This window comes from Chinchilla lanigera, unplaced genomic scaffold (assembly GCF_000276665.1).
Source record: "Chinchilla lanigera isolate Chin_1 unplaced genomic scaffold, ChiLan1.0 scaffold00006, whole genome shotgun sequence".
Lineage (NCBI taxonomy): Eukaryota > Metazoa > Chordata > Mammalia > Rodentia > Chinchillidae > Chinchilla > Chinchilla lanigera.
In genome coordinates, this window is record NW_004955407.1 from 26,475,884 (window position 1) to 26,501,260 (window position 25,377).

Genomic DNA, 25,377 nt, shown 5'->3' on the forward strand with positions numbered 1-25,377 from the left:
AAGTTCTGCAGCATGTTTTATTTTATGACTGGGTTTTCCTGAGAGTTAGTAGCCACTATCATTTTATTTTAAAGTAATTTTTAAATGATGTGTTTATATAATAAACATTTTTGGTTCAACTCAAAAGAACAAATGAGAGACTGTTACTATTCATTTTATTTAGTCTAAATTTTGGCAAGATGATTTCATAAGAACATAAACTTTCCATATTCGTAGTGACATCAGAATTTCTGACAGGTCAGCAGTTCTTCCTGCTATGCAAATCTCCTGGTATTAAAAGAAAGACCCATGGTGTGGGTTTCTTTTAATCTGATAATGCCTCAATAAAATAGAGCCAGAAATATTTTTAGATATTAATACTTATTAAATTTCCCCAAGAAACATTGCCCGGCCTTTAGAGATAACTACCATAAATCTAGGTTTCACTGTCAGAGCAGAAAATCATTCAAAATTGGGCTGAGGAAAATCATTGAAAAACCATTGAAAATTGAGTTGAGGATAGGTAGTATTTATACCTACGCCCTGACTGAAAGTGAACTTGCACGTGCTCTAATTAGGCAGCTTTCCCATTGGTTGCTGGAACAAAATACCTAACATATGCAGTTTAACAGAGAAAAGCTTTATTTTGACTCATGGATTCCAAAGTTTTAGCCCACGGTTGGCTGACTCCAAGATGGAAATAAAATGGCGGAAGGACATGGCAGAAAACAGCTGTTCAGCTCCTGGCAACCAGCAGGGGGTTGCATGTGGAGCAAGGGAGAGAGAAGCAGCCAGAGATCAGATAAATTCCCAAGGTCACGCCCCGTGACTCACCACCCAGACACACCCAAAAGTACTAATCTCCTAGGAAACCCTCAAGCCAATCAAGCTGAAAACCAATATTTGCCATGCCACATTATGGGGCGCATTTTTATGATACTGAAAACCAGTCTGGAGGGATGCTGTAACCATCTTGTTCAGTTAACTGCTTTGAATTTTTGTCAAATCCAAAACTTTTCAATGGTATCCTTTGCTGATTGAGTTTTAATTTCTGTTTTGAAAATTTTCAGTTATCTTTTATTTAAATCGCAGACTTTCATACCAGTTGCCAGTGGCCAAGCAACAAATCACTCTAAAATTTAGAATCTTAAAATATCACTTGTTAGAAGAGCTACTGAACTTGACTGGGTGTGGCTGGCCAACGCTATCTTCATCACCATTAAATAACAAATCTACAATTGAATCTCCAGGAATTCTTTCTCAATTGTTTGATGCACATTTCCTGCAGTCAACTGGTTGTTGGCTGATCCAGGATGGATCAGGGAGGAAAATTTTTTGTTCTACATGGTTGCTTAGTTCTCAACAGGGTATATCAAGGATTCCTATATCTCTTCACAGATTTTGTAATTCCAGGAGTAATCACCACACTCAACATATAGCCATATTCTTGGTTATGGTTTATTCCAGAAAAAGACAGCAAAACAAAAGTGATAAAATCAAAAGTCCTGTAGGTCAAAGCCCTGAAGAAATAAAGCAAAAGCTTCTAAGGGTCCTTTCTAGTGGAATCACACAAGATGTCCTTCATCCCTCCAACAATAAATCAGAACAATACATTGGCAATGTTATATACCAGGGAAGCTCATTAAAACTCTGTATCCAGGGTTTGTCTCAGGAGTTGGTCACATAAGTACCATCTGTTTGGCTTGTCCCAAAATTCCAGAATTTCAGAGTGAAAAGTATCATAAATCATACTATTTGTTCAAACAACTGAAGCACATTGAGCTCTTATCAATTCAAGGGGTGGAAATATTCCCACAGTCTAAGTTTCCAGATGCCAGCTGAGAACCCATCTTGCAAGTTAGTTTTACCAAGAATAGCAGTCTGAGGCCTGCTGTGTTCACCCTTGTCTGGACATTATCCTGGGTTTGTTCTCTAGCTAAGGCAAAGTTCCAGGAAAGCGAGTGGAAGCTCGAAAGGCCCTTGAGGCTTAGGCTAGGAATTGGCATGCATTCATTTCAGGCTTAGCCAGCTGACCAAAGTTAGTCTCCAGACCCAGAAAGCGAGGAAATAGATTCCCGCTCTTCATTGGTGGGATTGCAAAATCACATTGCAAAGGGCATAGATAGTCATCAGTGGAATAAAATTAATCTATAACAGTCCCCAAACTTTTATTCTTTGCTAGAAAGTTTGGAGAAGCTTAGGACTTTTCCCATCCCATCTCTGCAGGCCCATTCCATAATAATTGATCATGATTACTTTCCAACCATCTCTGGATAAGATTTTTGACATTTTCCAAAAACAGCTCTTCAATCTCAGTTCATTACGGCGTCTCACACAAAGCTAAATGTATTACACCAATGCTTTGGGTCATATAATCTCTTTCTTCACCTTTAATGTGTGGATTTGCAGCAAGACAGTTTAAACCTCTCAGGGCTTTGGAAGATTAGTCTCTAGACCGTCCAGAATGGATCTCCATCAACTTCTGCCCCAGAAACTCAAAGTGTCTATATTCCACTGATGAACTGCAGTCACTGTCACACCCAAAAGATTTGAAACCCAACTGGAATCAGCCCACTAAACAGCAGGCAAATCCAGGACCAATCCTCTCGGTGGGAGTCCAAGTCTGCAAGTTTCCAAGAGCTCATCCAGAGCTTCTTGGGCAGTTGGTACAGAATAATTCAGGGAAAATTCCAGGATAGTCAAATACAGATCCCTCATCCTGGGTTTGGGGAGACTAATTATATGGAAATTAGAAATAATTGATGTCTAACAGTCATTCATCTTGACGTTTTTGGCTAGCCATGATCCAACCAAAACTTGTCACTAGCGGGACAGCTCCATGGTTTTTATTGGTAAGATGGCACTGCTTTTTAGTGGAGTATAGTCTTAATACTCAAAATAGCAGACTGTAGCATGGACTTTAAAGAACATTTCTCTTAGGACTCTTTCCCGGACAATATAATTCCTCCTCACGACATTTCCTTGGCAGAACAGTCTGACCAACTTTGTCTCAGCCCAGACATGACCACACTAACTTTCTCATGAGCTAATGAACTGCTCCTTCGGATTACCTTCCTGCATTCATTTGGCCTGATTTTTAAGGCTAATTGAATAATCTCATCTCTACTATAATGATTTTTGACTACCGTGCCATTTCTTTCAAAGAAGAAGTGCTTACAGTACTTTTAAAAGTTGAAATTTTAGGGTAAATTTTTGATAGAAAGGCTTTCACGCCTTCTGAGCAATCATGACAAATACACGCTCTAATAGCCAAAATAAAAACATGCAATTGCAAAGATGTTCATATTTAAGTAAAATTGTCATCATGTTTCAGATAAGATTTTGATATGCTTAAAGGATGAAATAAAACATTCCTCATCCAAATGACATGTTTTATACAATGTTCTTTTCTAAAATTACTAAAATGACAGTATCTTTCATCATTCTTTAAAATTAATTATAAATAATTATTTAAAATAAATATATACCTGGCTTACAATTAAATACTCATTATGGAAAAGGCCCTGGATAGGAGATTTATATATTTAACTTATATATTTATATCAGCCAACTTTTTTGAGGAGTACATCACTATGGGTGAAAAGACTTACCCACATTTAGTTATTTAGCTAAGAAAATAGTGAAATTGACTACTAGGGTTTGCACTGGGATTTGGTTCTGTCTGACTCAAGAGACCAAGCTTGTTTTAAAATAGTAAATGTACCGAGATACATTCCAAATACCAAACCACAGGTACATGTCTGCATCCATGCATACACATACATATGTAACTTACATTGCAATTCCATTTAAATTGTGCTTGAATATTTTGTGAAAGAACATTTGATAAAAGTTCTTTCCAAAGTGGTTCTCTAAACAATATTATTTGAGAATCTAGAAAACAATCCCCTTACTTTACAACTCCCAAAGATGTTCAGTTTTTGTTGTTGTTGTTGTTGCATTTTTTTTAATTTTATACTGCTACCAGGAGGCTGTGTTATGTAGTGCTCAACAGAAAGTTCTCTAAAACTGAAAAAATGCCCACAAGTATGACATATCTGGAAAAGTTTTTATGTCTTACTCTATGTCCCAAGAGATTTTGTGCATGTGCCTTTATAATATTTATATTAAAAAAGGAGGTTACCTGTTTATGTCACAGACACAAAAAGGAAAAATTACAGTTGCAGGTCATTACTTCCAGTCATTCCAGGCTTAAAAGAGAGGATTACTTCTCTCCCAAACAAAAAGTGACCAATCTGTTCCAAAGAAGTGCTTCCTTAGACGTAGCTTTGTCGTTCTGGGAAAGGACCTCGAGGGGTAGAGTCGCAGGAGCATCACTCTTCAGTTACATGAAATGACTACAAGAAAGAAAACTTCCTGATGGTAGAGCTGAAAAGCTGATTTAAGTAACATTTGTTTATTGTTTAATGCTTTTGACAGGAAAATGAAAGGGGACTTTAACAAAAACAACAATATGAAACAAAAAACCTACCACATTACTTAATACTTTAATCATGTGCCATAGCCAGAAAGAAGCCACTTAAATATGTTATACTGATTATATTCTGGAATGTTGCCTCAGATTCCAAGACATAGAAGATTGTTGCTAAGATATTTTTTTTTTCCAAAATGATAATTTTTGGCAGGCAGAGTATGATTTTATTCACAGGAACATTGTCTTAGGGAATTTTCTTGGTAGGAAAATTTTGAAGAGAATTTATAGAAAATGTTCCTCAGAAAACTTCCTTTCCAAAGCAGTTTGTAAGAAGACTGGCCCTGTCAGTAAAAATGCCTAAGAAAAGATTCCGAAATGAATCATGGAGACTTGCTTAAGAAGATCCTAATAAATATTAGGAACATACACTCTCACTTAGAGATGAATTCAACTTACTTCAATGAACTTTTGTCTAAAGCATAATAGAGATGTACTCTTAGGGTTCTTTACGTTGTTGTTTACTTAACCATTTCTGTCATATCTCACCCTCTGTGTTGTGCTGCTGAAAGTCTGAAAAAGAGGGAAATATATTTTGATTTAGCCATAATAGTTATGGTTAGGTTGGCCATAATATAATCCTATGACCATCAAGCACTGGTCTTAGAAAGATCTTTTAGAAAGTCAAAATATTACTCAGGAGACCAGAGCAAAGTAAGGAGCATCTGAAATCAGGGTTTGTCTGTATGTTTGTTGCTTAACCAAATCTTTCTCCTCATCAGCTCTTTGGAAGGTGAGAAGCTGTCACGTCTAAGAAGTTCCTTTGATTATGGGATTCATCAATTTCACATCTGATACAATATCTAGCACTCAGAATTCTATAAAAGAAGACCCTCTAGTGTACAGGGCCTAGGATGGAATAGTGCCAGGGCTCATGGAACCAAGAATGTGGCATAATCCAGAGAAATAAAGTAAGACCTTCCTTCTACCTTGACCTAATGAAAATATTAGCTAGCACTCATTTGAAATACACAATACCCCAAGCACCATGTTAAGCACATTTCACATACCTGTTTAATAAGTCGCTGAAGTACCTTAGTTCCTCTTTTTTTACAGATTAGACGTCTGTAGCAACAGAGGTTAGGTAACCTGTTCACCTTAATGCAGTTAATGTGTTTTGATCACTTAGACATTGTTAATATTTCTCCAGATCTTTTCCTGTGATCTACTAAACTATCCTTCCTCCCAGACAAAATCAGAACTGATGGGATTGAGCACATGTCCTTGGAATCACCTTTTAGTAAAGATGGCACAGTACACTCTCCAGAGTGCTGCAGAAGCACCTACAACTCCAGGTTTACGATTCTAGATTCTAGCCAGATCCTGTACAAGTAGGAAGAAACTAGGAAGAACTGGATGTTCTCACCCAGCCAAAAGTGATGTCACTGCAGCAATACTCCATGTAATATGAACTACATTAGTGCAGAATTAGGAACCCCTTGATAAATGACCTATTGAGCTCCATACTTTTTCCAAATCTTTTCTACACTCCTGACTCATCAGGGAGCAGCTAGAAAGGGAACTTCAGACTAAGATGAGCTTTTCCTGAACCACAGCTGCCTTCTTACTACCCTTGTTTCTTATCATTCTCTTCTCCTTTCTCTTTCCCTTGAGATGGTGTGTATATTGCCAATTCTATCTCTTTCCAAAGTTCTTCTCTCCCTGGACGTACTGCCAAAAGGATTACCAAATATGCTCTTCCATACTGGAACTATGAGAGATACAAATCAGAAGTGTTCTTAGCCTGTCTCTTCTCCTTCTGGCATTTTTCCTTTGTATATCTGATGACTATTCTCAACCTTATGTTTTCCACGATTGCTTCCTATATAAGTCTCATATTTCTTCTGTCCATGTCTTACCTTCCCTTCTTAGCACTTGGAATTTTTGCTCAAAATAATCCTGAAAATATTATCTGCCAACATTCATGTAACAAATTTTACAACCAGGAAGCAAACAAATAATTCAGTTTTCTAGATATAACCACCAAGTCAGAAGAAAGTCCAGCATTTCAGCTATGTAATGTGTTTGGTCTCTCACATCAGTCCCAGCTATTTAGAGATACATTTAGGGCACAATTTCAAAAAATATGCTATCAGATGAAAACTGTTAGTGCAACAGGTCAGGAGAAAGTCTCCTTGGATAACTATAGGCTATATTCTCTTCTAGCATGGTGATCTAGGCCTCAATGAATTCATTTAGGTTTCTTCCCTAGGGATTTTTGTCATGTCTACAGACTTTTTCCCCTCAAATTTCCATTGAAATCATAACCCTGAGGACCCGTATGTTTTAAGATTGTGTTTGGAAAATTTGGTCTTTGAGATTTCCTTTTCTTAACTTGCAAAATGCCAGGTTTATATCAGAGCAATTCAGTTTAAGAGCTTAGTCCATACACAGGGCTCTGTGATATGTTAGAAAGAGAACATTGCACTTACATTTTAAGAAGTAAGCATACAAAAAGAAAAATTGATCCACTGAGATGCACCATGTGTGCAGTTACAACAATTCAAGCAGGTCAGACACCAGGAGAACTGTTCATATTTTATACCACTGAATATATTCTTATGAAAACACAGCTACATAATTAGAGTTAATATGCCAATACATAAATACATATATTCGTAATCCTTTTATGTATTTGTAGAAAGCACAAAAGTGGGTAGAGTTTAATTTCTCTAACTTCTAATTTTTAAGAACTTGAAATTCTATTTCTGCACTTCTAAAAAGTTAAACTCATTTCATGACACAATTTCTTTGCATTTACCAACATATTATGTATCACTTAAAAATATTTCATGTATTTATTTACTTGTGGTACTATTAATCAAACCCAAGGCCTTGATGTGCTGAGCGCACCACCACTGGACTACAACCTCATGCCTTAAAAATGTTATTATATATTTACTCAAAATCTAAAAAAGTTTTCCATTACTAGTTCTCTCTGAAATTGCTGCAGCGTTTTGTGTATTTTCAGGTTTAATTCAAGCATAATTCATTTTATGCTGACTTCATGGCTATCAGATTCAGAAACAGTTATAATCAAGGACTGAGAAGTGATTTCTCAAGTCAAACACACTGACCTATCAATTGCTAAATGCATGACAATATTTGCCATGTGATAGGGTATTGTAATATAGTGGATGTAGGGTTATAAAGTCAAGGATTCCTACAGCTTGAAAAAGCATTTGAAAGTCAAAGTATAATAGTAATCTCCTCTTCCACATTTTGATCAATGACTACACGACCTCTTCAAGAATATTTGCAGAATCTTAATACTTAAAACAGTTCTGGCTGGTAAAGTTTTTTATTGGACACAAGACTATATTTTTATGGTTCAAATTTTGTTTCCTGAGCCAAGCCAGATTAAGTTTACTGATATTTATCCAGGATAATTCCTCAAGTACTTGATGATTGCTATCGTATTCTGTATAAAACTTGTCATTTACACAATCTGTACTAGTTTAATAAACAAAAAATAAAGACCTTTTGCAAAACTGAAGGGGATGAAGAGACAAATGGAGGGAGAAAGGAGAAGAAGGGAAGGGGATGGAAAAAGAATTATTAAAGATGTGTGGTGGATTAACTAATGATCAACTTGTAACACCCAGATGAACTGAATCAATATGGTGCTGGGTGTGGAAGGCCCAACTGAGGATTGTTGCCAACAGCATAAAAGGAGAATTGGAGGGAAAGATGTTGTACCATTGATTGTTCTGGAGAAGCTTGTCTTGATATGAACTCCAATGAGCTGCTCTCATTGGAGGAAAAGCTGGGGTCCTGGATGTAGCTGAGGATGGCTGTGATTCTTTTTTAGGGAGCTCTGGTTCTTACCTTGAGCATCACTTCCTTGTTTCACTGCAGATTCCTCAGCCTGCTGGCACAGATCCTTCATCCTGCTGGGGCAGACTTTCTAGTTTCCACCACTGACCTTTGGGCTTCCCCAGTGCAGACCCTTGGTATAGACTTGCAAGAGACATTGTGGCGGGATCTTGGCCTCCAGTTGAACTCGTGGAGGACATTACCATGGGCTGTAAGTCTTCAGCTGGACTCGTGCAGGACATCACTGTGGGATCCAGACCTTCAGCTGGATTCTTTGGGTCTCTAGTATGTGGACAGATTTCCTGCACTCTTCTGCATTTGGCTCTTTGGGTGAATATTGTAAAATAATTCTATAAATTATGTGTCCTGTATTAAATCTGTTCCCTTGTAAACCCTGACCACAACAAGATGTGTCATATACATTTACTAACTCCCTATGAAGAATGTAATCATTCTGTATAAACATGCACTAATAAAAAATAAAAATTTTAAATAAAAACTAAAGACATAGGATTTTAGATTCATGTATTATCACATTTCATGAATTGAGAAAGAGAAATGAAACTAAAATTAGGATTAGGAAAGCATTAATACAAGCAAAATACATATACAAGTTTTAAGGTTAAATTTCTAAACTGAGTATTCTGAGTATGTCACACATATATGTCCAATACTTAAACATTTAAAAGTCTACATTGTAACAGTAACATAAGCTAAATTTAAAAAATATTTAATTCTTTAAAAAAATCAGTATTAGTTTTTATTTAGTATAAAACATCTACTATAATATTTTTCTGTTTATTGATGTAACATGAGACACATATAGCTAGTCCATTGTTTTGTAAAAATGATTTCTTTTTGAGATTTGAGTGCTTGTTTAGTTTAGTCTAAAAATACCAATGCTAATCATAAAGGATATAATAGACTATTCTATTGACTTAGCTACAGCAACTGGGACAATACATTATTTAGGACGTACTTGTTATTACTAAAAAAAACACAATTAATGAGACAGTATCCATAAGAAAAAGCATTGCTGTTATGATGGAATTGAATTTAGATTTTCATCTCTCTGCTTGATGGACTCTCAAATCTTAGTTTGCTTTTACTCTGTAACTACTTTCTTATAGAGTGTTCTATTTGGTAGATAATTTTACATAAAGATAGCCCTTGACAGGTAATCTTCTAGAAATGTAATTTTTGTGCCTTTTATTTTTAAAAGCTGGGCCTCTTAGATCATTTCCATGGATTATGTAATATGAGCAGAGAAATAAATATTTTTACATATCAGAAAAATAAATATTTTTCCTTGGCTTTCAAAATCACTAATCTTCTATTCATGTTAATATAAGCAACTATTGTGTTATTTACACTGTTAATGACCATGGTAATATACAGGCTGTCTGAATTTATCTACAGCTATGAACCATCATCTCAAAAATCTGTCATGGTTTCTTTCTATTTGCCTTAAAAGTCCCTTGTCTTCTTAGTATATGTTCCTCTTTGTATCTCACTAACTTGATTTTCACACATCCTATAACGTTGACTGCTAATGTCTGTGGTCTGAACAGTTACGTGTATTTGCACTTTGTTTTCACATTTGTATTTGGCCCATGATTTACATAATTGTTCCTAGCTCGAGTTGTCCCTATGTTAGCAGTCAAGTTGGCGGAGGATATTATCAACAAATTACTCTGCTAAAAGTAGATGTACTGAGTTTGAGCCAAATGCTGGCCATCAGTAACTGTCACACGCAACTTTGGGGTCAGTTCCTGCCCTCCTTTTCTTACGCACGGCTGCCCTGGACATCAGCATGGATGTGACGGGAGCTAAGCGTGAGTGTTCGGATAGGACTTGGCATGGAAGTCACTGACAGCAGAACTTGGCTCAGGATTTGTTTAAATAAAGTACCTCGAGTTGGACTACAGGAAAGCGGGGAAGGACAAAAGAAAGGGAGGAAACTTCTGCATATTTTTGAGTTCTCTTGGAGGACAAAATGCTTGAAGCCTGCTATGCAAAAAAATGGCTACATTAAGAGATTTTATGCTATGTTAATAATGGACAGATAATCTACATGATACATTGGACTCCTTACAATGAAAATCTACCAATAAAAAGAAAGGCAGGAAGGCAAATTGATACCTTCATTCATTTCTTATCTATTTGCAACGTATTTCCAAATCTATAGCAAATGACTCACTCTGTTTTATCCAAGGTGAATTCTTTTGGACTTTTCCTTTTGCTATCAGAGTGTCTTCTGCTTTATACTTGATTTATTTTGTTTTCTGTCCCCTATGTGGTGTCTTTCTACTGAAACAAGACTCACATCTCAACACAGCCACTTGACCCTGTCCTCTTCCCTATCTAGAGTATAGCTTTCTAAGTCATTGTCCTTGTATATTATTTTTTCTCTCCTTTTGCTTTTGAAGTTTAAATTAGAAGTGTAATACCAGAAGCAGATTCACAGAAGAGAGCTCAAGAGAAGGTGAGGCAACTCATGATAATCTGAAAGCTCTACAGTGGAAGAAGTTATGTAGCAGGGGGGGACTCTTCACTTGGAAATTTCACCAAAAGCTTGATTGTCTGCTCTGATTGTGTTTATCTTACCTCATTATTCTTTAGGTCTTTCTTCTGATTGGTTTTTCTACTGTTTACAGTGAGTCTTTTCTCTTTCCAAAGTTTTGCTTAGCTGTCTTTGTAGCTGAACTCAATCTCTCCTTTACAAGAATGATTGATGTAGCTTCAAGCCGTGACTCCTACCTGTAATCCCAACAGTTTTTGAGGCTGAGGGAGAATAGTTTAGCCCAGCTTGGGCAATTTATTAATTTGGTGAGACACTGTCTCAAAAATTAAAAAAAAGTAAAATTATGGCTAGGTGTGTAGCTCAGTGCAAAAGCCCTGGGTTCAATCTCCAGTACCCCCCAAAAGAATTGATGGTAGAAGAAAGAATTAAAAATTTACACTCAAAAACTAACCTGGAAATATCCACCATCCCAACTAAATTAAGCCATTTGCTTTTTTACATGACCTCAGATGTCAATGCTTATTACTTTATAATTTCTAACTCAAAGTAGATTTGATGATTAGATATGTATCAGTGAAAATTCTCACTCTATGGACTTGCCAAAATTGGGGCACAGAAAAAAAGAAGCAATCAGATGACCACAGAAAAAGCACAGAAATTTAAGAACAGTCATTAAAAAATGTGTTAGGGAATCAGAATTCAGGGTTGCAAAGCAAAAAAAACAAATACAAAATTTAGCCGGGTATTTTTTCTTCCCTACAGGTATTGACTACCCTTGAACTGTCTGTATCTTTTAGTGATGGAGTTTTTTTTTTTCAACCCTCCTGGTTGAAACCTTTTTAAGACACAAAAATCTCATAATTCCCTTCCACCTCACAGCACTGCCCCTTTACTTCTCTTGTCACACTGCTCTTGGCTTTCCTTTGCTCAAGAAAGGAGTGAAAATGCACGGCTCAGCTTTCAGAAATCTTGATTATCTTTTTTTATCATCTCAACATCTCTTTTTCATTCATCTGAAACAGTGTAGTTTTCTTGCATGTGGGAAACCCTCCAGAAAATATATCTCTGATCATTTTGATTCTTCCCTTTTCCTCACTATTTCCCTTCTATCTCAAGCTTACCTCTTAATCTATTTGCACATTTCCCTTGTTTTCTAAGTCCTTTGCCCTGGCCTTTTCCACTTGCTCCACTTTACTCAGCTTCAAATGCCCAGTTCCAGCCAGTATTTCTCTCCTCTCTCCTAATATCCCATGAACAGCATTCTTGTAACAGACCCCCGGGGGGAACAGACCCTGTGTCAGTTACTTTTTCTGTTTACTAAACTACCCAGAACCTCTGCCCTTCAAATCTGGCCATTTTACTTCACTCTTGGTCTTATTTTCTCACACACAGTTTTCTTAGTTATCGTCAGAGGCATTGCATACAATTGAAATGTAATTTCACCTTCCAGACACAGGCTGGTGAGATTAAGGATATCAGAGTTTCATTTCTTTCAGTTAGTTTTGTCTGAAAATAAAAAAAAAAAAAGTGACTTAATCATCAGGGACAGTTTTGTCCAATATTAATTTTTAAAACTGCAGAGTAGTGAAAGCTCCAACACAAACTTTCATTATCTATTAACTTCAAAATTGACGCCTTGAGTTACTAAGCAATAAAATTTTAATCATTAAATATCTAAGCCGTTTACACTGACAGGGCCCAAAAATCTTCTTTTTCCTTTTCTTTTCTGCCAGTTTTGTCATTTACTGCTTCCCTTGCTCTACCCACTAACTCTAGTACTTGGATTTTCTATTGACAGAAGCTTACACATCTTCCAATAAATAATTAAAAAGATGATTGTTCATAGCAATCAAAGATTAAATGGAGACAAAAACAAAATAATGCACCCAGTTGGGTGACAGTTCAGAGCTCAAAATGTTTATACTGAAAAGACAGACATGTGAAATACGTGTTTGGTTAAAGATATATCCCCCTTGACTGTGTTCTTTTGTTGATGTGGTAATATGGAATTGTATTTGCCTTGGAAAGAAGGATTTTTATCTTCAGAGAACTATGTAAGACATAGTGGGATCTAGGGTAGAAAAGACAGGATCTGGACGTTCAGGTTTGGATGCTATCTAGTCTTTAAAGAAGAATATCATTATAATTAAGGTTTGTCTCTTCTAATTTGCTCACCAAGTAGAGAAATAAGCATATGTGAGAACAAGTTACACATTTCAGCCAGGATTAGTTCACATTTACCGCTCTTGTTTCTTGATTCATTTATTTTTTTCAACATCCAATAAATATTTTTGAGTTCATACCATAGACCAGGTAATATAGTAAGCACCAGGGCCAAATGGAATTTACAGTTGTGATTAAGAGTCAAAGATGCATGCCTTAATGAGGCTCAGAGTTTGCACTAACTCAGCCATACAACATATCAGATGGCAACAAATGCTCAAGAGAAAACTGAAGCAAGAAGGCAATGTAGGGTAAGGAGTTTATGATGTCAGCTAAGGTGAGATGATGCATGAACAAAGAACTGCAGATGGTGAAAGAGTTAACCACTGCTGATCACTTGAGGAGGCACATTCTAGACTGAGGAAAGCAAGGCAAAGACCCAGCGTCAGAAGCATGCTTGGCAAGATTGAGGAGTAGCAGCCATGGCTCAGAGTAAAAAAGGAGAACAATATCGATGAGATCAGAGGAGTAGTCAAATTAGATAAAACTTTTGTCTTTTACCTTGAATGAATTGAAAAGGAGAATTTTAAACAGTGAAGAAAAAGAAATCTGTTTAATTTAATCAGATAATTCTTCTTGCCAAATTGAGAATGGACTGCAGTGAGGAAGACAGGGACAAGAGATATCTATTTGGATACTATTGCAATCATCTGCATGAAGGATTATACTGGTTTGGACCAGCGTGGTGGCAATAGCCGGTGTAGCAGTGGCTAGCACTAAAACACTTTGAACAGAGACTGTAAGATTTACTGATGATCAGATGTAGAGTACGAGAAAAAAAAGAGGCGTGATGAATGACTCCCTGGATTTGGGCTGAGGCATTGGCAAAAGAAATCACTATTTCCCGAGTTGGAGAAGATTGCAAAAAAGACTTTTCTTTCTTTTCTTCTTCTTCTTTTTTTTTTAAAGTAAAGGTGATGGCTGTAGGGGGAAAGACCCAAAAACTTCAAGTGTGGTTGTGTGGATTTCAAAATGATCTAGGTATGCAAGAGGAGATACCCAGGAGGTAATCAAATGCTGGAATGTGGACTTCAAAGGAGAGTTCTGAGATAGAAGAATAAACTTGAGATTGCTCAACATAATGGTGGTACTCAAAATCAGGAGATTAAATGAAATAAATTAAGGAGTTAAAGAATATACAAAAGAGGAGTCACAATTTTAGGAAAAATAGCCTGAGAAAGGACAGACAGGATGCACTACAAAACTCACCAGTGTGGTTTCCTGGAAGAAGACATTCTCTTTTCTTTCTTTTAAAGAGAATAAAAAATAATACAATAAATTAGCAATAATACAGGATTTCAAAAAACAAGATGATGTGAACTCAACAATGGTTGTTATATTGCTGTCTTCAAAATAGTTGTTCAGATTATCAGATATAAGCATGCAAAACTGGTCAAAAAATTAAGTGTTAACTGTTCCTTTCAATAAACCAATAGAAATAAGTAGCTATTATCTTAGCTATCATATATCTTTCCCTTCCTTCTTTCTTTTCTGCTTTCCCTCATCCCAGCTGTTCTTTCCTTTTGAGCAGTTTCTTTCCCTTTCACAGTATCTATTGTACCTTTCAAATTTTATTTAGTCTTTTGGGTTCTTACACTAGGAAGACAATACAATGTTTACACATGCAGGTCTGATTTATTTCACTTATGAGTATGGTCTCTAGTTGCATCCGTTTATCTATGAAAGCCTCAAGTTTATCTTTCTTTATAGCTGAATAATACTCCATCATATAAAAATACCACATATTTTTTATCCATTCCTCAGTCAATAGGCATTTGGGTTGTTTCCAAGGTTTAGCTATTGCAAATTGAGCTGCTATAAACATGGGTGCATATATATCGCTTTAGTATGATGTTTTCAGTTCTGCTGGAAAACTACCCAGATGGGGAATAGCTGGGTAATGGGACCTCTAATCCTAGTTTTCTGAGGGATTTCCACACTGATTTCCACAGTAGTTGTACCAGTCTACACTCCCATCTACACTGGACAAGTGTTCCTTTTTCCCCACAGTCCACCCAGCATTTGTTATTGGTTGATTTCTTGATGAGAGCCATTTTTTTTCTGGGGTGAGATGGAATCTCAGTGTTGTTTTAATTTGCATTTTTTGAATGACTAATGATATTGAATGTTTTTTCCTATATTTACTTGCCATTTGTGTTTCTTCATCTGAGAAGTATTTGTTTATCTCAAATGCCCATTTTTGGACTGGGTTTTTGAATTTTGGGGGCCTGATTTTTTAAATTCTTTATATGTTCTAGATAGAAGTCCTTAGTCTGAGGGACAGTTGGCTAAAATTTTTTCTCAGTTTCTGGGTTTTCTTTTTACTCTGTTGGTGATTTTTTTGATGTATAAATCCTTTTCAATAAGATGAGATTCCACTTGTTGATTCTTTGAAGTATTTCCTGTGCAGTTTGGTTTTCCTTCATGAACTCTCTGCCTACTGCTATAGGAAGACATATTTTTAAGGAGAAAGGAGTGGTCCTGCATCAAATTCTACTGGTGGCCCAGTAAAGCAAGGACTGGAAGTGCTGTTGTCCTCTCCTTTGAGCACCTTCTTGAAGTCCACCTATGCAAAGATCAGGCAAAGGAACTGGGATCCCAGAAATGAGGATAATTTCCCTCTGCACCTATTTGTTGCTCTCGTGTGTAGATTCATCCCATTAGGTGAATCTATGTGGGAATTTCCCTTCTTCTCTCACAGTTATCTAAGGAGCTTTCCCAAAATCTAGTCCATGAGGATTCGTTTCTCCTGGAAAGACCTTCCTTCGTTTGAGGATATATGTTCCTTTGTTAGTATTGCCAGAGAACCCCTGAGGTTCACAGTCCAGTGAGCAGAATCTCTTCCAATGCCTCAGTCCAACTTCACAACACTGGGCCTCTGGGGCAGTGGTGGGGGGACTTATAAGATGAAACCTTCTAAAGAATGCGTTGTGCATTTTCATTTTTAAAACTTGCACTTTAAAATGATTTAAGAACTTAACAAGGGGCTAGAAAGTGACGATAGACTGCAAACCACCGCTATAAAGCAACAGCCATAAAGACAATGGACAGTGTGCAATGACCAAGCAGTGGCCATACATTCAGAGGGAGTAAGGCTGGGTGGAGCATATAAAAGAGCCGCTGTGAAGTGTGAGTGCCTGGCTGGAAGGGGCGGAGGAGACGGTTTATGGAAAAGTAGTGGGAAGGCTGCCAAAAGAATTCTTTCTCCAGAGATAGCTAGAAAGGGAACATAAATAAATAACAGTGATTCATTCTCTGTGATGCTATAAACCTTGTCCAGCAGACCTAATTTACGTAGGAGAGAGGCCTGCGATGACTCCAGTTTATTTGTGAGAACGTGGAAAAAGGATCGGATTGACTCAACTCACCAGTCCACAAGATTGTAAGTTTTATTTTCTTTGGGAAACTTCAGAAAGAAAAAGTACATGGAGGCAATGCTGTGCAACGAATAGGAGATGCTGGCAATATTCAGAACTTGGTATTTAACTTTTCAAGGAATTTCTTATTAGATCCACTTGTAAGTCTTTAAAATACATGGCCTGTCAAAGTGAAAATTTCTGAGCAAAGACATCTGTCTCTTTCATTCACAGAAATAAATCATATGGAACTATATATTAAAGGACATAATGCTATCAGCTATAATATATTCCATTTGTCTTCCTGCCTCTATGTCTATCAATCTATGATTATATCATCTATCACATATATCAAAGCTTAGAGAGCATTTTGACATTTTCCTATACAAATAATGACAGCATATATAACCACTTGTTTTAGAGTACCTCCATGAAACTACGTGAGAAATATATTCTTGAGCCTGCAGAAATAAGAAATAATGTCACCATGGCAAATGCTCATTGCTCCATCTTCATGGAGCTGGTGGCCCCTTCAGTGGCACAGCTATCTCAGTACAAAAGTGCACCAAAGTATTTTAAACTATCTTTGATATGGTGCAGACAGTCCAGTTATGAGATCTAGATATTGTACCCACACTTGTTTATATAATCACTCAACAAATATTTACAAAGTGCTCAACATGAGAAAGCCACTCCACAGAAGGAAATATTAATTTCTGACATGTTTTCAAGGCTACAAACTATGCCATCATGTTCTCTCAAACAAACTATTGTAAACATCCTAAAAGAGGTTTCAGGACGCCTTCTCTAGAGGAGGGTTCTTAACCAAGAGCATGTGCAGTGGCTCCAGTCTTCTGGGACTTCCTGCCAAATGCATGTAAAATTGCACACGTGTACTGTATCTGTATATCTAGGAACAGGGGACAGGGTCCATTGTCTTCATGTGGTTCATAAAGGGGTTGTTAATCCACCAAAAGTAAAACGTGGCAATTTCAGGATATCGCAGTTTGGTGTGCCAAGATTTTTCTGGCTTAGTTTCTATATCTGGCACTAGCAGGTATTTTATTTATTTATTTATTTATTTATTTATTTATTTATTTATTTATCTTTTGCAGAATTGAGTGAATGTCTCTGTCGATCCCTGGACTTACTCTTTGAGTTTGTGATACACCGTCATGTCTTTCACTAGCTAAATGAATCTCTTCTATCCATTCAGTTCTTATTCTATGAATAAATTCAGCTCCCTCTGCTTCACCAAGAGCCATGTGGCCAAGGAAGATGAAGAGTCAGACGGGGGCAGAACTTGAAGATCAGCTTTGCAGGCTTTTCTCACTTGGTACTAAAATCAAATCAAAGTGGATAAAAGACCTAGATATTACAACAGAAACACTGAACCTGCTGGGACATAAAATTGGTATAACTCTTGAAGATACAGGTGTAGGCAAGAACATTCTGGACAGAACCCCAATTACACAAGAAATAACACCAACTATCAACAAATGAGACTTGTATCAAATTCAAAAGCTTCTATATAGCAAAAGAAACAGACAAGAGAGTGCAGAGACAACCTACATAATGGAAAAAATACTTGGCCAGGTATTCTTTAGATAAAGGACTAATATCTAGAATATATAAAGCAATGAAAAAAAATCTTCTAAAATAGAAGACCTAATAAAAAATGGGCAACTGAAATTGATAGACACTTCTCAATAGAAGTACATATGGCCAATAAGCACATAAAAAAGTTCAGCATTTTTAATCACTGGAGAAGTGCGAAGCAAAACAGTACTGATATGAGAGTCTATCCCACTTCAGAAAAAAAGGTTATCATCAAGAACTTGAAGCCAGGTATGGTGGCTCATGTCTGTAATCCTAGCACTCAGGAGGCTGACACAAGAGGACTGCCGTGAGTTTGGTCTACCTAGCAAGTTCAAGCCAACCTGAACTACAAAGGGAGACCTTGTCTAAAAAGTAAATAAATAAATGAATAACTAACTAAATAAATAAATACAAACCAATCAAGAACTCAAAAAGCAACAAATGCTGGACAGGGTGTAGGAAAAATAAACCCTTCTATATTATGGGAATGTAAATTAATGCAATCATTATGGAAATAAGTCTGGAGATCTCTCAAAAAACTAAAAAGCAAAATTTCATTTGACCCAGCTATACCTCTTCAGGGCATCTTCCTAGAAGAGTCAGAGACATCATTTTACAGTGATACATGCATCCCCATATCTGTAACAGCACAACTCATAATAACTAAGTCTTAGAAGTGGTTTATAAGCCTATCAACAGATGAATGAATAAGAAAAGATAGACTATATACACAATAGAGTCCTACTCAGCTGTAAAGAAGGATAAATTTGAGGCATTTGTAAGAAAATGGGTGCAACTTCAAACCATACTGTTAAATCAGACACAGAAGGTTAAATATCACATGATATCTCTTCTATGAAAAATTCAAAATATAAATCACTTGAAAGCAAAATAAAAGATAGATGATAGGAAACAGATATAGGCTTTGTGGAGATAGCAAGGGGATGTGGGGGTGGGGTGTGATAGTAGGGTGGGGACGGAAGGGGAAGTAAAAATGGCTAAGTTTGCTATGTGTATATGTACCGATTCTCCAAGCTAATGTAATACTTAGGTACTACAAACATATACTGACTTCAAAAGGAAACAAATGAGAGCAGTCTTTTTGATAGTCCTACTCTATTAGCTGTCTCCATCCAGATATGTACTATAATGTGGATAAAAAATGGGCAACTGAAATTGTGTGAAAGAAAGGATCCAAAAAAATGAAGAGAAGATTGTGTTTAAAGCAAAGACCTACCCTACTTGGTTAAAAATAAAGTCAAATGAAGACAGAAGTAAACAACATGATGCACTTCTTCATAGATTGTATGAAGAACCATTACCTTCCACTACCTTCTTTACAGAGCTGCATGCTAGAATAAAGCTTTCCTCCTTTCCAGAAAGTACTTGATGCCTGCAGATCAGGGCCAGCTGTGGGTGGCTTGTGCTGTAACCACATTCAGGAATGCTTCCAGTCTCAACTCTCCAGACCCATGGCCTTAACTGTTTACTCCTCTCCTCTCTTCTTCCAAGAAAGGCAAGAGGATCCAACTCAGAGTCCTTGCTCTGAGTATTTCTGTTGTCCCCTACAGAAGGCACTGACACCCACTCCTGGCAGCTCTATTCCCATCAGACTGCAGAGCACCAGGGCCAGGACTGACCTTTAAGAACTATTCTCAAGCGCTGGGAAAACTCACCCTGTGGGTGGGAAGTGGGTGATGCACCTTATGGAGATACGTAAGTCCACGCACTCATACACATTGCACATGGGTGTGAGCTGAGCCCTTTTATGGCCTTGGTTTGTATTTTTTGTTTCCTCACTTAAAAGAGATCCCTTGTCTCTCCTGCCCAGTCTCAAAGTTTCCTCCATTGCTCATCCCATCTCTCCTTGTATAACTTACCCCAACCACCTGCATTTCCCAGGCATGACATGAGCAGAAAGTATGTCGTCATCTATTGGTTTTATGTCTGAAAATCCACCTTATTTTGCTGGGCCGGTGATACTGGGAATGGAGAAATAAGAAATACAGGGAGAGTTTTGTGCCCATTAGGTATGAAGTTAGAGCTTTGTTTCTAATTGACCTTCATAAAACAATGAACAGAATCATTAGGATGGCTATGATTTTACAATATTAGGGGATCATGCAAGTCAAAGGACGAGCCTTATCCTGAATTTTTATTAGGAACTGCCTATCCCTGAATTCATTTTTATAAAAGTCTCTGTATCCATGACATGATCTCTTCTTCCTGCCCATCTCTGCTCCAGGATCACACAATCACATGTGTTACTTTCATTTTAATTTATTTAGAAAGATTTCAGAAGACAGAGAAAAGGAAAATGCTAAATCTAAAGTTTATCCAGTATTGTCTAGTTTTGTTTTCCGTAGAAAATTAACCTTGTGGAAATGGCCAGATCACTGTACAACACGTCCCTTCAAATTCTGCTTCCTCTTTAGCAGGCTTGTCAGGACAGAACCCTGGAAAAGGCTTATATTTGAACAAATTTGAAACATCACAACATCTGCAAAGAGCCAGAGCGAGACCTGAGGAGAAAACTACTGTGAAACAAGGATGCAATCATCTCAAATTAAAAGCAGTTACATGATTAACTTAGTGTCCTGCTTACCACAGCCTTGGGACATATTGGAAAGCTTCAAGGACTCATTACCATTCACATGTTCCATCCAAGCGACAAAACGTTTACAAAGAAAATGTTGTGATCCAAATTTTAAAGTATTATTTTCCTACATTGTTCAATTCCTGATTTGAAATAGTATGGGGGGGATTTCAATTGAAACTGCATTGGCAGACTAGAGATTACCAAAAGGGAGAAAACGATGAGAATTTTTACAGCCCGTGATGGGGAACGTTATGCAACTTCCCACTATGCAAACTTTTGTAATTGTAAATTCTGCTACCTTTTAAGGAGAAAATGCCATCAGCCTGCAACTTGAGAGCTTTTATGAGAACCAGGAAAAGGCTTTTCCTTTACTCACATCTGTCTTCATTTGCTGTGTGTATGCTCTGAATTTCATGCTGGCTAGCTCAATCTGAGAAGCAGAAGATGATTTGCCTCAATCAAGCAAATGCATGTGTCCTTGGGCCATCAAGATATTTTAAAAATTACATGAAAAGAGACTTGCTTTGGACTCCATGGTTTTCACTATCTATTGCTTTGAAGAAAAGAAAAAGAAATAGCAATATATGCAATCCATAATTCTGAGTAGCGGTTTGGTTTATTTATGCAGGTGAGACAAAGGATTATGTTTCAGGTGATATTTTTACCACATTAAATGTCTATGTAGCTGGATAAATATCTTAAAAGTTATTTTTTCTTTCCTTCCATACTCAGGCATTTAGTGTCGTGGAAGCATAGAAACATTAGTTTTATGTTGATTTCACTGGGATCTCAGACATATTTTAGAGAATTGTTTTTGAAAAACATCTTCCCGGCACTTCACATCACAAATGTTGCTACTTCATTACATTTGCTCATCAGTATCAACAGAGGTTTTTAAACTAAATTATCAAAGTTTCCAGTAGGAATTCATCTGTGAACACGGGATGCATGAGAGACTGAAAGTCGGAACCCTGACGTTGATACCTACTGATTTATCTCTGGGAAATATTCCGTATGCTTCGTTCCATAGATTTTATTCTCTTCTTGAAACTTCTAGTCTTTGCAATTAACTGCCACCCTTTGGCCAAGGTAACACAGTGGTCCCTGATAATAAATTGTATCCAAGGCCTACGGCTGCTCTCATTGGGTTAATTCCCCTTCAAGTTTCTAAATTGGAGCTTTGATCACTATTTATTGCACAGTTAATAGTTTGCCTCCTTTTTCTACAAAACGTCCAAATCAAGAGTAATCCTGTGGTCATTTGGTGCTACCCAAAAGTATCTTTAAAGACTGTTGGTTGAGAAATTTTGCTTACAGTCCCTTGGCCTTGACCTGGGCCTGGTGGTACATATCTGTAATCCCAGCACTTGGGAGGCTGAAGCAGGAAGATCACAAATTCAAGGCCAGGCTGGGCTACATACTGAGACTCTGTCTCATAAAAACCAATAGTGATGACAATAATCTTTTGTTTTCCCTCCTCTTGATAAGAAGCTGACCTCTCGTAAAGCACACTTAAAATATCTAGTTATGTGAATTACTGCTAAGAACCCTAAAATGTGATAGTTTGACATAATAAACGTATTCAGTCAGAGTGTGCACAATTCATCTCAAGTTCCTGACTCAGTAGTGGGTAAGCAGGAGGGAGCTCAATAAATAAATGAATGAACTGACTCAGATTCATCAGGGAAACAGCTCTGGTGTGCATGTGAGTGGTTCTGGCACCAGTGAGGGTATGCTCTCGGATTAAAGAGAGTATTACTGACCGTCTAGTTAAGCATCTAAGTCATGCTGTACACACAGCCTGTGCTCACCAGCATTCGATGAATACATTTCACACCCTTCCCACTCTATCTTAGATGCCACTGGTCTCACTGGTGACTCGCCTTCACTTTCTTAGTCTGCTAGGGGAACCTAATCAACACCAACCTCTCCTCAGAGTCAGCACCAGCTGTAAACAATCCGTACAGCTGAGCTAAGGCTTCCCCACTGACCATCCTCACTCCCTGCAATCTCAGATCTTACAAGAGGCCCATGGGGGCTTTAAGGGTTTCCTTCGCTTGCTGTTAAGAGCTGTCATTACTGAAAACACTTTTTAAACATCAGTTGTATTTTAAAAAATTCCCGTGAAAGTTGTCAGAACCGGTGTAATCATCATTAATTTAACAATTCTCAAAGGTAACCCAGAGTTCATCCAGCTGCAGTTTATTCCATTGATCGCAATAATCCGCCCCACCCAGAACTTTCCCCATGAAAGGAATCTTCTTGGAGTGGCCATCTGGATCACATTACCCTAATCAGAGTGCATGGAGCATAGGAGGTGCAGACACTATTTCCACTGAAGAGTCATGCTCACTAATTCTTGGACGCCTTGCCTCTCCCCTCCCCTCTCCTCCCCTCCCTTTCCCTTCTGTCCCCACTTCTCTCCTGTTTACTTTCCCTTTTCCCTTTCTTTTACCTCTAATATATGAGTATTTGATTCTTTTATTGACATTACAAAACAGGACTGCAATCGTTTTTTTCTGAATAATGCACATATCTGTAACCACCTTCCCCATTTATACGCATTAGGCCTATGGAGGAAGCTGGTCTAAGCTAAAAACCTTCCTCCTTGCAGATAATTGTGCAATTGGGAAAAGCGTTGGCTCCGGTTTGGATGGTCTAGATCACAAATCACTGGCCCTGAATTTAGCTTACAGCTTTTCTCTGCTTTTAATTTCTAGGAATTTTTACATAGCTATCTACATACTTTCATATGTTCCCATGAATAAAAAGCCGGCTTATTTAATAAGGCATGTTGAATGTGAAAGTACAAAGTTATTGGCAAATGTGAACTGACAATTGGGATACTAAAACATTTCATTCATAGTGGATCTAATTTAATATCTCTAAACCCGTGAAGTTCTGGTTCCCTTCTTTTATTTATAACTTAAGAGATAGAAAATAACATTTATCAGGTCCCAAATCAATTAGTAATTAAGATATTTTTTACCCTTGTATCTATTTCTTTGCTATAAAAATAAAGGTCAATAAAATTCAAGTACAACATTCTGTCTTTCAGACTAGCACTTCTCTTCAAAGGCACCTGAATAATTGATGAGCATTTGTTCTGTGTGGGTACTGACAGAATTAACCAACAAATATTGGAGTTCTTTTCAATGTTGTTTTCTAAGTAGCTAAAAAAGAGGAAATCTAGATTTGTATCACTTACAGAACAAGGGGACAGTTTATTTAGAATAGTATAATGAGTTCCAAATCAATCAATTTAGAATCCAATAGGCTTCAAATAAACAAGAAAAAAACCCTAATAAACATTGCCTTAAGTAAATAAAGGATTTTCTCATATATCCAAAAGTCTAGAAAATGACAGTCCAGAGGTTTTGCAGAAAGAGAGGTTAAAGATATCATCAAGGTATCACACCCCTTCAGTTGCCTTACACAACCTTCAATCTCATGGTTACAAAATGACTGTGACAACTCTAGCCATCACATTCTCATTCCAGACAGAATAAAGCAAGAATAAAGAAAGCTTTGCCCAAACCATTAAAGAGATAAGAAAATAATTCTTACATCTGATAATCTGAGTAAGGTAGTTGAGGATAGCGAAAATGTAACAACCACTGTTGATTCATTTTATTTTTTCTTGAGACCCTGTATCACTTTGAATGTTCTTGCTTTGACTTGTTTATGTTCGTGATACTGGTATGCTGCTACTGTTCCATTTTTTTTCTTTGTTTGTTTCTCATTTACTATTCTCTTTAAAATAAAAAAGAGAAAAAAAAAAGAAAGCTTTGTCACTCTTGAGTGAGAAGACTCCTGTCAGTCATGTTGGCCAAAACCATTTTACATAGCCACGCCTTAACTGAAAGTGAGAATGACGATTTTCTTTTAAATTTTGGTAAAGAGGAGAAAAAGACTTTGGAACAGAAACGTACACAAAAGTGACCCACAATATTTGCCGCATAAGGTTCTGACCAACAAATAGACAGCTTTGTTATGGATATAACATGTGCTTCTCAGACCACACAGATTTGGGGGCAAAATAAGAGTCATAGTAAGTCTTCCTGAATGTTTGTTTCTCTGATTCTTCCCCACATGGGCTTTCAGGCTTACAGGAACCTTCAGCATCCCTGCTAAGTATTTCTGTAATTCCTGCATGAGGTCTTGTGAGTGCTAATAAACTCAGCTCTGAAATACATCACGTGCGTCTGTTTTTCTCTTTCCCTGCGCTGGCTTCATAGAGTAATCAGAAGCTGAGGTAGCTGATGTATTTCAAAATGCTGGAGCCACTGTTAGCACCACAGAACACTCTTGTTCCCATTGCTGTTGCACTGGAGAGATTTTCCTATGAAGGAGCCATATTCTGCAGAAGCTGTCCCACACCCCCAAACCCACAATCCAGCTGTTTTCCTCTAGAGTCTGGGTGTTGAACACACCGAATTTAGTCAGTACTCTTCATCGCCTCTGAGTTCTGTGGGTCGTGTTGTCCTCCTTTGTGCTTCCTACTCCTTGCGGAGTTTTGGTTGGAAATGTTCTTTCTATGTCTAGTTAGGAACACTCATGGAGATCAAGTAATATTATATAGGGCGTTGCTGGAACCCCTGCATAGTCCCAGCTGGGGTGGAACTGACCCTCTCTTTGGTTCCTGGGATGTCCTTCTTGGATCAAACTAGTGTGCTTTACACCTTCTTTGTAAATGACTTTTTTTTTTAATCTTAGGAAACTTTCATAAGCCTCGTGCAAGCTTTGCACAGACAACTTGAAACCCTGATTTACCCAACTCAAGGCGTAA